A 13,166-nucleotide genomic window follows, 5' to 3' on the forward strand; every position below is an offset into this window, starting at 1 on the left:
TCGCCCAAAATGTTGGAGAGCCGTTATGAGCCTCATGAACTTTTATTTTATTATTTTAAAATAAAAAAAATATTATCACATGTTAACGATAAAAAAAAAATGGTTAAAATATAATAATAATAATAATAATAATTTTGTACAACTAGTTAGTTGTCTACATGTAATATCTTTTGGAAAGAGTTATATGACTTCCTATTCCAACATAAAGCTTGTTTATCATGTTTTCTATCTAGATCTTTCATCATTCTAAAATGCATGATGTACATGCATAGCATTTGTATGAAACATTTTTTTTTAAATATTTGACTTTGTTTACTTATATTTTAACGCATAATCGATTCCATCACTCTGCTCACCTTCAAATGGTTTAGATAAAGATATGTCGTTCTTTTATTAAAACAATCAACAACCGACTGATTTTGCATCACAACCTTTTTCCCATTCATCAACTTTCGACTGAATTAACCCTCATTCTTTTTCCCCCATTAATGTTGTCATGCAACTATAAAGCAAAACCATGTCGGCAGCTTCTAAAAGGGTAGGCAAATACATAGCAATTGTTGAAAACTCATTTGCATAATCTAGAGCCGACATGGTTAAAAGTTAAAAGAGGAATAGGGCATTTTATGATGATGTGTATGACAAATGTTGTTGGTTTCAACTTTATGATTTAGGTGTACCCTCCTTTTTAAGTCTAAAACAGAGGATCAGTTGGCCCCAATGGTGAAATTGGCAGACCAACCTCTACCTGCTGAAGTGCTTGCTTTTCATGTTTCTTAAGTGCTTACCTATTTGCTTTTAAGTTTGGTCATTTCTCCATCTTTCTGTCTTTCTTTCCTTTTTGGAATTTGCTACATACAATGTATTAAGAAACTTTCAGGTCCCATTCACTTCTGATCAGATCCACAATCAACAATATATATCACTAACCACAACACTTTAATCATTCATCCAATTATTCTTTTATTTATTTTCGATCATCGATTACTCTTACCCTTGAGATTAATTCTAGAAACATGGGACAATTATTTTGTTGTGGATGAGTTATAGAGATAGATACATGCATGATGCATAGTAAGACAAGACCATCTCAATGATAGCCATCAACTTTCTATTAGGATGGTATTGACTAGCCAACTGGAAAAAGAGTTAAAAAAAAAAAGATCCTTAGTGAGTATCACCAAAGTGCGGGTAAATCAAACTCGATAAAGAAAATAGAAAAATACATAAAGGTGTTAACTATTTACTATAGCAATGTAAAATGAAATGTAACAACCACCTTAAATTGGTGCAATGAGAGCATTACATTGGATCATATGTGATTGCAAATTAACATTTTGTTGTAACTTGTATTGAAATCCTCTGATTTAATTCTTGAATGATGTAACCTTATATTGGTTAGTGAAAATAGTTGAGCTTCAATATATATAAAAAAGGGAGAGATAAGAACTTGGTAATGAATGGAAGTAGGGCATACCATATTGATAGTGGGATGGATTGGCCATCAATCCAACTGCCATGCCCACTTGGCAAATGGGATTTGAATGAACATGATAAAAATGTTTCCTCTTAAACTATGTAGACCATCCTACAAATGGGTCCTATAATCATGAAATATGGAACTCTTCTTTCAAACACAGATACATTATTAAGATTTTGAGATAATGTTGAAATATCATAAGAATATACCATCCGCAACTTAAGAGAACATCGAAAAAACTACATTATCGGGGATAAAATTTGTTAGAATAAAGAGAAAAAGATTATATTGGAACGATTTATTGAATTATATAAGTTATGTCTATTATATAGACATTAAATTAAACTTATAAGGAAACTAATATAATATAATATAATATAATATAATATAATATAATATAATATAATATAATATAATAATGATAATATCTTACATATATTATCATATATTCTAACATCCCTCTTCAAACTCAAGATGGAAAAGGCTTGAATAACTTGAGGTTGAAGACGAAATGTTGAAATATTGATGATGTATTATTCAAGCTTCATAAACTTTTGAGCTCTATCCAGTAACATGATGGTAGTGTGTTGACTGATAAATTAGCGAAGAGATAGAATCCCATGGACATTGAATGTTGGGGTAAAACAACAACCGAATTAACTCTGAAGTTTTTCGCGAGTTTCGAAATCCATCCAACGACGGGATGACAGTGTTTTGTATTAAAGAAAACCAGCGAAGAAGGTAGAAACTCATGGTAATAGAATGGTGGGGTGAAACAACACCTGTAAAACCCTAACGAGATAATGATAGCGTGTTGACTAAATAACTAATAAATAAACATACATGATTGGATTAATACCAATAAAAATATGGCATTAACTAATGGGATAAAGCAACAACTGAAAACAAACTCAGAGAATATGATTGAAATGAAAAAAAATAAGAACATCAACAGAATTATTTAAAATGAAAAAAATATTATTAAAAAATTTAATAATAATAATGATTAGAGTCCTCCATCAATGGCTAAGGTAACCATTGATGGAGACAGCATAAGACTAAATTTTGTGCTTAAGGACAAAATGTTGACTCTGATACCATGTAAGAATATAGAGAAAAAAAATTATATTGAATGTTATATATTGAATTAAATAGGTTATGTCTATTATATAGACATTAAATAGAGCTTATAAGGAAACTAATATAATATAGTATAATAATAATATAATATAATATAATATAATATAATATAATATAATATAATATAATATAATATAATATAATATAATATAATAATATAATGATATTATCACAATTTATTAAGTCAAAATAAGTTAATCAACTGTTAGTGTTAATTAACTATCAACACATAAATAAGAACTTAATTGTATCAATTTAATCTTGTGCAGATTAAAGAAAACCAGAAAGTAAAAGCTTCCGGTATTTTACAAGATCGACATTTTGTAAAGACGCATTCGGTTTTATAAGCTTCTAGTATTTTACAAGATCGACCTTTTGTAAAGACACATCCGGTTTTATAAGCTTCCGGTATTGTACAAGATCGACATTTTATAAAGACGCATCCGATATTTTACAAGATCAACACTTTATAAATACGCGTCTGGTATTTTGCATAATTGATTTTATACTGAAGCGTAACCGGTAGTTTGGACTTCGGTATTTTATCAAAGCGTAACCGATAGTTTTCACATCGGTTTTATATCAAGGGACGCATCCAATATTATATAATTGGTTTTATATAATAAGCGCCTCCGGTAGTTTGTGCACGTATCCGGTTTTATATCAGTTCGACATTTTACAAAATCATCTTGTAGTTTACAAGATCGGTATTTTGTAAACACATACCCGGTAGTTTGCAACTTCTGGTATTTTATGCAAGATCAATATTTTGTAAACACGTACCCGATAGTTTGCAGCTTCCGGTATTTTATGCATGATCGGTTTTTATTTAAACACGCCTCCTAAATTTTATGACTTCTGTTTTACATCGAATTGGAGCGCGTCCGGTACTTTACCATTTTGGTGCTACAATATGACGCTTCCGGTATTATCAGAAAACAACTTTATACGTCCTCAACATTTGTTTCAATGTCTGTGTAAAGACTGATGAAAATCTTTTTGGTAGCAGCAGAGCTATGCTAAAAGAACCAAAGACAAGTTAAACATTCTGAGATATATGTTCCTCGTACATTGTGATCCCATTAATGACAATTTAGCTTACTATCATCCAAGAACAGATAAGATCAAAGAATATCTCATCTGATGTACTATTCTGGAACTCAACCAATCAAGATTAAGACAGATGTCTTATGAACCAGATATATCTGTTGAGCATCAAATATGTCCGTTGACATCTGCCTACTTAAGAAGACAAAAGACAACTTGCTTTAACACCTTAACTTCCACACACAAGTCAAAAAACAAGCTTTAAGAATCATTGAACTATCAACTGTATTGACAACTCTCTCAAGCTCCAAAAAGTTCTATAAGTTTTCAAGTTTGTTAGAGTGTTAAATTTGCATTACATACTACCCATTATATGTGAGTTGGTTAGTATTGTAAGTTGACAGAATTTGTTTCTGTTCAATAGAGTGAGTGTGCTAGGATTTTGAAAATAGGCAGTAACTAGGTCCTAGTTATTCGACTGGGTTTGTATAAGTGTTGTATTTAAACCAAATATTCTAGTGAATATCCTTCTCAAGTTTGAGAAGAAGGGTGACGTAGAGTTTCTACTCCGAACATCCATAAACATCTTTTGTGTCTTGTGTTCTTCTTTTATCGCATCATCCTAATCCTGTTGTATTGCTTCAAGTCGAAATAAACATTTTCGTACTTGAACTCTTTGTGATCTGATACCACTTGTTAGGATCGGGATCACGATAGAGACGGGGGTCTAACTATGTTGAATGCTTAAGCACACTTCGTTTGATATTAACTCTATTAGAAGTTAATATTTGTTTCTATCATTCGCAAGTTGTTATTCTCAAGCATTGAATTTCATAATTTCTTCATTCAACAAGCCTCCCATGTTCAAAAGAGAAGATTTCATTGATTGAAAGCTATGTATGTAAGTGTTTTTGGCCTCACTAGATGATGACATGTTGTATGTCATCACTAACGGCCCGATCAAGATTGAGAAGGAAAGATGTGATTGAAAAAATGATGATAGAAGGAAGAACAACCTCGACAACTTGGCCAGAAACGCCATATACGGTACTCTAGATAAAAACACTTTTGCAAAGATTAAAGCATGCACTACTACCAAAGAAATATGGGAGAAGATTATTCAAATCAATGAGGGAAACGAACAAACCAAAGAGAACAAAATCATGGTTATTACTTAGAAGTTTGATAACATCAAAATTCGTCCTGGAGAAACAATGAACGAGTTTGACGAACGTTTCACCAGCATTTTCAATGGACTTTCTATTTTGGGAAAGGTCTATAACAATAAGGAAATCATAGTCAAGGCGTTGAAGGCTCCTCTTAATGCCTGAAAGGTTAAGACAACTGTGATGAGGGAATCCAAAAACCTCCATAAGATGCAGTTGCATGACTTGTTCGACAATTTGAAGGCTTATGAGTTTGAAATGAACTCAATAAATGAAGATGATTCCTCATCCTCGAACGTGACTAAAGCACTAGTCTCATCTGTGGAACCAGCAACTCATGCGCCCATCAAATCAACTAAGTAGTTCAGCGAAGATGCAATGACCTTACTCGTCAAGAAGTTTGACATATTCATAAAGAAAAATCAATCAAACTCATCTTATCATCACAATAACAACTTTAATGATTACTAGCATTTAGCCCGTGCATTTGCACGAGTAATAGTATAAAAAAACCGTGAAAAAAAATTACGTATAACATTTTTTAATTTTATTTTTATCCGTTTTAAGTTTATGGGTGGGTCAATCCATAATCCGACCCAAGTATCCATTTACTCAACACCATTATATATTAGTTAGTTAAAAAATTGAATTTATATTAATGTTAAAACGTCCCGCGTTCATCAAATTTGGTGTTGAATTTAAAATATAAAGTCATAGTAGCCTAGTTGGTAAAAGGTTGTACTTATTTTTGTTAGGTTGCAAGTTCAAAACATACCTCTAACATTTTTAATTTTATTTTTAACCGTTTTAAATTTAAAAACGGGTCAACCCACAATCCGACCCAAGTATCCAAATTAACCACAACTCTCGACCCGGCAATCCGGACACTTTAAAAATTAAGCATCATTATATATATAAATTAGTTAGTTAAAAAATTGAATTTATATTAATGTTAAAACGTCCCGCGTTCATCAAATTTGGTGTTGAATTTAAAATATAAAGTCTTAGTAGTTTAGTTGGTAAAATGTTGTACTTATTTTTGTTAGGTTGCAAGTTCGAAACATATCTCTAACATTTTTAATTTTATTTTTAACCGTTTTAAATTTAAAAACGGGTCAACCCACAATCCGACCCAAGTATCCACATTAACCACAGCTCTCGACTCGGCAATCCGTACACTTTAAAAATTAAACATCATTATATATATATAGATTAGTTAGTCAAAAAATTGAACTTATATTAATATTAAAACGTCCCGCGTTTATCAATTTTGGTGTTGAATTTAAAATATAAAGTCTTAGTAGCCTAGTTGGTTAAAGAGTTGTATTTGTTTTGTTAGGTTGCAAGTTCGAAACATACCACTAACATTTTTAATTTTATTTTTAACCGTTTTAAATTTAAAGGCGGGTCAATCCACAATCCGACCTAAGTATCCAAATTAACCACAACTCTCGACCCAGCAATCCGGACACTTTAAAAATTAAGCATCATTATATATATATATAGGTAAGGCTAACATTCGTTGTTTTAACTGTGATATTTTAGGTCACTATAAGTCAAAATGTAGGAAGTCAAAGAGAGAGGACAAGAAGCCAGCTGATTAGAAACAAAAGGAGGATCACAAATCATCCAACCACAATAAGGATCAAAAGGCAATGGTGGCTGAAGAATGCAAAAGCAAGTGGGCTCAAAGTGACTCTCAATCAAGTGATGATGAAGAAGTCAGGTGCTTCATGGCCAACGATGAAGAAGTATTTGACTTTGTCTATGAAGAGTTCACTCGAGATGACCTGGTTACTACACTCAATGACATGGTCATTGAGTACAAGAAACTATCCGTCCTCTTTCAACTCAACCAGACAACACAATCAGTGAAACAAATATGAACTATCTTCTGAAATTGAGAATCTCAAAGAGACAGTTCAAATATTGACTAAGAAAAACAAGAGAACCAACTATGTGATTGCTGCATGGACTAAGTTTGGAGATGCAGTCAACGAGTCATCAGAGGCCTGTCAACTACAAGTTTGGATTAGGCTATGACAACAGCAACCTAGAGAAGTCACGCAAGAAGTTGAAACCCAATAAAGGCAAACTTCCTTCCATAAGCTTTGTCAAGGATACTTCAACTGACACTCCAGAAAGTCACGATGCAAATGAGTTAGTAACTAAAAAGGAATTAAAATATGTGGAGCCAACCGACAAGTCACGGTGGCTTAGTCTTAAGAGAAGGAAAACCAACTGATCGGCTGGACATGAACATGACAAGTGTTCAAAGATGTATTATAAAACTCACCCTCAAAATATTATGACTCATCTGAAGGCAGCCATAAAGATGTCAAGCCTAATATAAGAAGACTTATTAAAACTAACACAATGAGATTCATCAAAATAATTCAAGTATGAATCCCCAAATGACTGATCAACCATGGATCCAATTAAATGTGGGTACCAAAATATATAAATAGTTTTATTTTGTAGGGTAAACAAGTCAAATACTTGGAGGACTCATAATGGTACTTGGAAAGTGGATGCTCAAGGCATATGATCGGAAATAGAAAGCTTCTAACCAACATTGTGAAGGAATTTGGATCTAAAATCACATTCGGGGATAACTCCAATGGTAAGACTGTGGGCAAGGGTAAGATTGTCCATGGTAACTTAACCATAAACAACGTGCTACTTGTTGAAAATCTGTGTTACAACTTGCTTAGTATAAGTCAAATGTGTGACATAGGATATACTGTTGAATTTCATAAGCAAGCATGCTTAGTTAAGGATCAATAGGGAAGTCCCCTATTGATAGAGCATATGATAGGAAATATTTATAAGGTAAACTGAAAAAACAAGACACCTAATCCTATTTGCATGATAGCTAAGAATGATCAAAACTAGCTTTGGCACAAGAGACTTAATCATATAAACTTTAGAACTATTAACTCTATATGTTCTAAAGAACTAGTTGAAGGTATTCCTAAATTGAAGTTTTCCAAAGATAACGTTTGTTCTGCTTGCCACATGGGAAAACATATCAAGTCAACATTTAAAAGTAAGTGTAACATTCAATCTGAAAGATGCTTAGAACTTTTGCATATGGATCTTTTCGGTCCAATTAAAGTAACCAACTTAGGAGTCATGAAATATACCTTAGTAATTATTGACGACTACTCTAGGTTTACTCAGGTTATTTTATTAGTCTTTAAAGATCAAGCTACTCCTAATTTGATTAAAATGCTCAAAAGAGTGCAAAATAAAAAATTGATAAGTGTTAATAAAATTAGAAGTGATAGGGGTACCTAGTTCACTAACATGACTTTGTCTTCTTACCTTAAGGAATCCGGTATTAGACACGAGTTGTCTAGTGCTAAAACTGCACAACAAAATGGCTTGGCTGAAAGGAGAAATTGAACCCTTAAGGAGGCGGTTAGATCAATGATAGCTGACTCTGGAGTGGCTCAAAAACTTTGGGCAGAAGCCATTAACACAACATGTCATACTCAAAACCGGTCAATGATAAATAAAAGATTTAACATAATGCCTTATGAAATTTACCATGGTAAAACTCCTAATGTTAACTATTTTAGGATCTTTGACTGTAAGTGTTACATTCATAATAATGAAAAAATAATTTAACCGATTTTGATGCCAAATCTGATGTTGGCATCATGTTAGGATATTCTGCAGTTAACAAAACTTATAGAGTATATAACAATCAAACTTTAACTATTGAAGAATCATCCTATGTTGTGTTTGATGAATTTGTCGAAAGTAACACTTCTATATCCATTGATCTGTCTAACAGAATGGAAGACATCAATCTCTAGTCTAATAGCAAAGATGAAGTCACAGTCATCCAAAACATTGTTTCTAACCAAATGGCTGAGAATGTTGAAACTCAACAAGATTAGACCATAACTCAACAGACTATTGAAAGTCTGGTTAACTCTGAGCAAACCAGTCAGTTAGATCTTGATCAATTAATTGGTTTATCAAATCTTGATCAAATAATCGATCGGTCAGAAGTGTTTCGGGACCAAACTTCAAATGGAACAGAAATCATCCTCTTGAGCTAATTATAGGTGACCCCTCGCCTCTTAAGACCAAACATCAATCATTAGATGAATTTGCAAACTCTGCTTTCATCTCACAAATTGAACCTAAGAAGGTTGATGAAGCACTACTAAATCCAGATTGGATTATTGCAATACAAAAGAAACTAAACTAGTTTGAAAGAAACAAAGTATGACATTTAGTTCCAAGACCAACTAATCAATCTGTCTTTAAACCAGATGGGTCTTTAGAAACAAATTAAATGAAGATGGTTTGGTCACGAGGAACAAGGCTAGACTAGTGGCCCAAGGATATAGACAAGAGGAAGACATTGACTTCGAGAAGTCATTTGCTCATGTCGCTAGACTTGAGGCCATTCGAATCTTTTTATCATCTACCGTTTTCATAAATTTCAAGGTCTTTCAAATGGACATTAAGAATTTCTTTCTTAACAGAATAATAAATGAGGAGGTTTATGTCGAGCAACCTCCCAGTTTTAAAAATCCTTCCTTGATAAGTCATGTTTTTAGATTGGATAAAGCACTTTATGACCTTAAACAAGCTTCTAGAGCATGGTATGATACCCTTACTAAGTTTTTATTTGATCATGATTTTACTATAGGATCTTTTGATAAAACATTGTTCAAGTTTGAAAAAGATTCTCATATTTTACTTATTCAAATATATGTTGATGACATCATTTTTGGGTCAACTAACCCCAAGCTTTGTGAGAGGTTTTCTAAGATTATGACATATAATTTTGAGATGAGCATGATGGGGGAAATAAACTTTTTCTTAGGCCTTCAAGTTCGTCAACTTGAAGGAGGCACCTTCATCAATTAAGCCAAGTACACAAAGAAACTGTTGAAGAAGTTCAGCATGGAGAGTTGCTTTGCTGCCTCAATACCTATGAGTTCCTCTATTAAGCTTGATAAAGATGAAGATGGTCAAAGTGTTGACATCACTACCTATCGAGGGATCATCGGTTCTTTGCTCTATCTAACAACAAGTAGGCCAAGCATCCTCTTTGCTATTGGTGTTTGTGCGAGATTTCAGGCTAATCCTAAACAATCACATTATGTAGCTGCTAAAAGAATCTTGAAATATTTTAAATGCACTCAAAATGTGGGACTGTGGTATCCGAAGGATTATAGTTTCAATTTAATAAGCTACTTTGATGCAGATTATGCAGGCTGTAAGGTGGACAGGAAAATCACTAGCGAAACATTTCAATTCCTTGGTGATCGTCTTGTTTCTTGATAAAGCAAGAAACAGACCTTCATTGCAACATCAACAACTGAAGTAGAGTATCTTGCCGCTAGAAGTTGCTGCGCTCAACTACTGTGGATCCAACAACAATTAAAAGATTTTAGTGTCCAGACTTAGGAATCCCTAATTTTCTGTGACAACACCAGTGCCATTTCCATAACATACAATCCTGTATTGCACTCAAGGACCAAGCATATAGATATCAAACACCACTTCATCTGAGATCATGTGGTACAGAAGCATATTTGGCTAGAATATGTCTCAACCGATCAACAAGTGGCTGACATTTTCACCAAACCACTCCAAGAGACTATGTTTTCTTACTTTATAAATATTTTGGGTCTTGCAGATATTAACTAAACTTTCCTAAAATACGGCATACACTCAAGGAGAAACTCCCTCTTTTTTAAAATGTTCTTATTGAATATGTCTTCATACAAACCGGGCATGCATTGAGTGAGAAGCCCCTGCTTCTCAAAAATGGTTGTATTGGATATGTTTTCATTAAAAGATCGCGCATAAATTTAGGCAGAAGCCTTTGCTTCTCATAGATATTTTCATTATATGAATTCATAAAATATTTGTTTGCATAGACTTAGAGGGAAAATAACTTGATAAATATCTTAAATAGATAAAACTAGGCGTTTTTCTCCTTTTGAAACTGAACAGATCATTCGACCGAAACCGACGTATGTAAAACCGGATAGCCTAAGCCACTTGAGACTTAGAACCAGTTGGTTATTTAAAACTTGAACAAATACCGCTCGGTCCAATTTCCGCTTTAAGCGGAAGCGGTTTTTCATCATAATAAATAAACGATCCACTAAGTACAAGATATGCAAACAACTACTTTGGATATTTACATGAAAGTTTTGGTAGTCTCATCTTCAAATCAAAATGTGACAACTGTCCTACTTTTGTCATTATCTGTTTACATATATTCCCTATTAGAAATTGAATAGTCACACCTCAAATAACATGAAGACTTGTGTCTCTCAACGTTCAAAAAGTATGACTACCATACATATAACGGTCATTTTTATTTACCTAATAGAATTTAGGATGAGTCTTAAATAAACACTCCATATTTAATTAAGTCTTTATTGAAAGTAACCTATCCATCTCAAGCGTCTCAAAAAATCCTTCAAATAGATCTAAGTTCCATCCTATATCTATCTATAACTTCCTTTCTCAAACAAAAGACTTCCCCTTCATCAAAATCAAAGAAATGGATGCGACTTTTGCTCGTAACACACTAATCATCGACTTCGACTCTTTCTTGTCCATCGAGGATGAAGAAATATCTTCCATGTTCAAATCTTTAGAAAACTCAGGTTTGAGAAAATTTCTCGAAGGTTCACACGTGATTCACGAAGACATCGTTTTTGAATTCTTCGAAAATGCAAGTGTAATTGATGATTCAGTTATCCTTTCAGAAGTGGTAGGAAAATAATTCTTCCTTTACGAAGAAGATCTTGCTCATTCCTTGAATCTTCCTACGGAAGGGTTCTCCGACTTTCTTCCATCCCCAAATGACATCATTCACGAGATGTCACGAGTCTTCTCAAACACCTCCACCCGTGTTGAAACACATGGGGTTAAATTCTCTTTAAAAACTGAATTCCAAATCCTCAACGATATCTTTACCAAGTTTATTTTGGTAAAAGACTCCACACACATCTAATCCAAGAAAATCTTTGAAATGATGGTTTCTATAACTAGAGGCATTCCAATCAACTAGTCAAATATCATTTTCGACAATTTGAAGAGAATGATATCTTCCCCAAGAATGCTGACCAGCTATGTCTCTCAACTTAGCTACATCTTCTTCGATATCGATGCCTATATTGGTCCCAGGTACTCCGTTAAACCCTAAGAAAATCATATTAGTTGTGATTGTCGGTAGATATATCACCAGGATCAATAAACCTAAGGAGTCTAACTCCGAGGCTTCCGACCAACAATCCATTGGCGGTAGGACTACTGTTGTGAAATTGGTAAGCAGAAGGTCAATGGGCATCTCGAAACGTATAAACACATCTACTCGCGCTGCCTCTAGTAAAAGATTCAGATCAGGGGTGGAGTCTACCGCCAATACCAATAGTGTTGCTGGAACCGGACCTGGAGAAACTGGTGAAATCACCTCATCTCGAAAGAGATCTTGACCTGAGTTAAATATTCCTACTCCCCTCTATTTAATGCTTCCTCTGTATCGGCGGAAAGTGCAGCTCCTCCTACTACTCCGATTGAGCCAGCAACTTTAGAGGTTCAATCGAGAGTTATTGACATTACAACCAAGATTATCGATCTCATTACAACCGATCGGTCTGATATTCCTGAAACCGATCGATTGAAAGTCTTTCAAACTGGTTGGCCAGATAATGGTCCCCAAACCGATCAGTTATTTACTTCTCAAACCGACCAGTCCGATGTTGCCCAAACCGATCGGTACGATCTCTTGTAAACCGGCCAGCTTGAAGCTGCTACAACCGGTCAAGCAAATGTTGCTCCCATTACTCAAAAGGAGGCTCCAACTACGGTTATGGTTTCCTCAACTACTGCTAATACAATGCCTGTGTTGACCGTCAATGAAAACACTATCCCTATCCCATCGTTTCCACAAGGAATCTTGTACACTATGCCTACTCCAAATGAAAATGTCATAAAAGGGTTCCGGTTGAAACACTCCCAATGTCCTTTTCCTCTTTCGCTGAAATGAGAACAATAAGGAAGCTTGAGTTTAGAGAACCGGTTCAAGAACCTAAACGAGTGGAAGTTGCTGGAACAGGAAAATGTGTGGCTACTTCAACCCTTGACTCGCCTCTTAAAATTACTCTAGAGGCACATACATCCATCCAACTAATACTTCAACAGGATGGAGATGATGCTATGATAAAAATCAACTTATTCAACTCTGGGGTAAACCTCAGATTGGGAATGAGTTTTAGTGAGGTGTTTCCAGATGTAGAAGAAAATGAGAAATGGTCGAGATTACTAGGCCTGAAAGAGGCAAT

The sequence above is a fragment of the Impatiens glandulifera genome, chromosome 1 (assembly GCF_907164915.1).
Source record: "Impatiens glandulifera chromosome 1, dImpGla2.1, whole genome shotgun sequence".
Classification (NCBI taxonomy): Eukaryota; Viridiplantae; Streptophyta; class Magnoliopsida; order Ericales; family Balsaminaceae; genus Impatiens; species Impatiens glandulifera.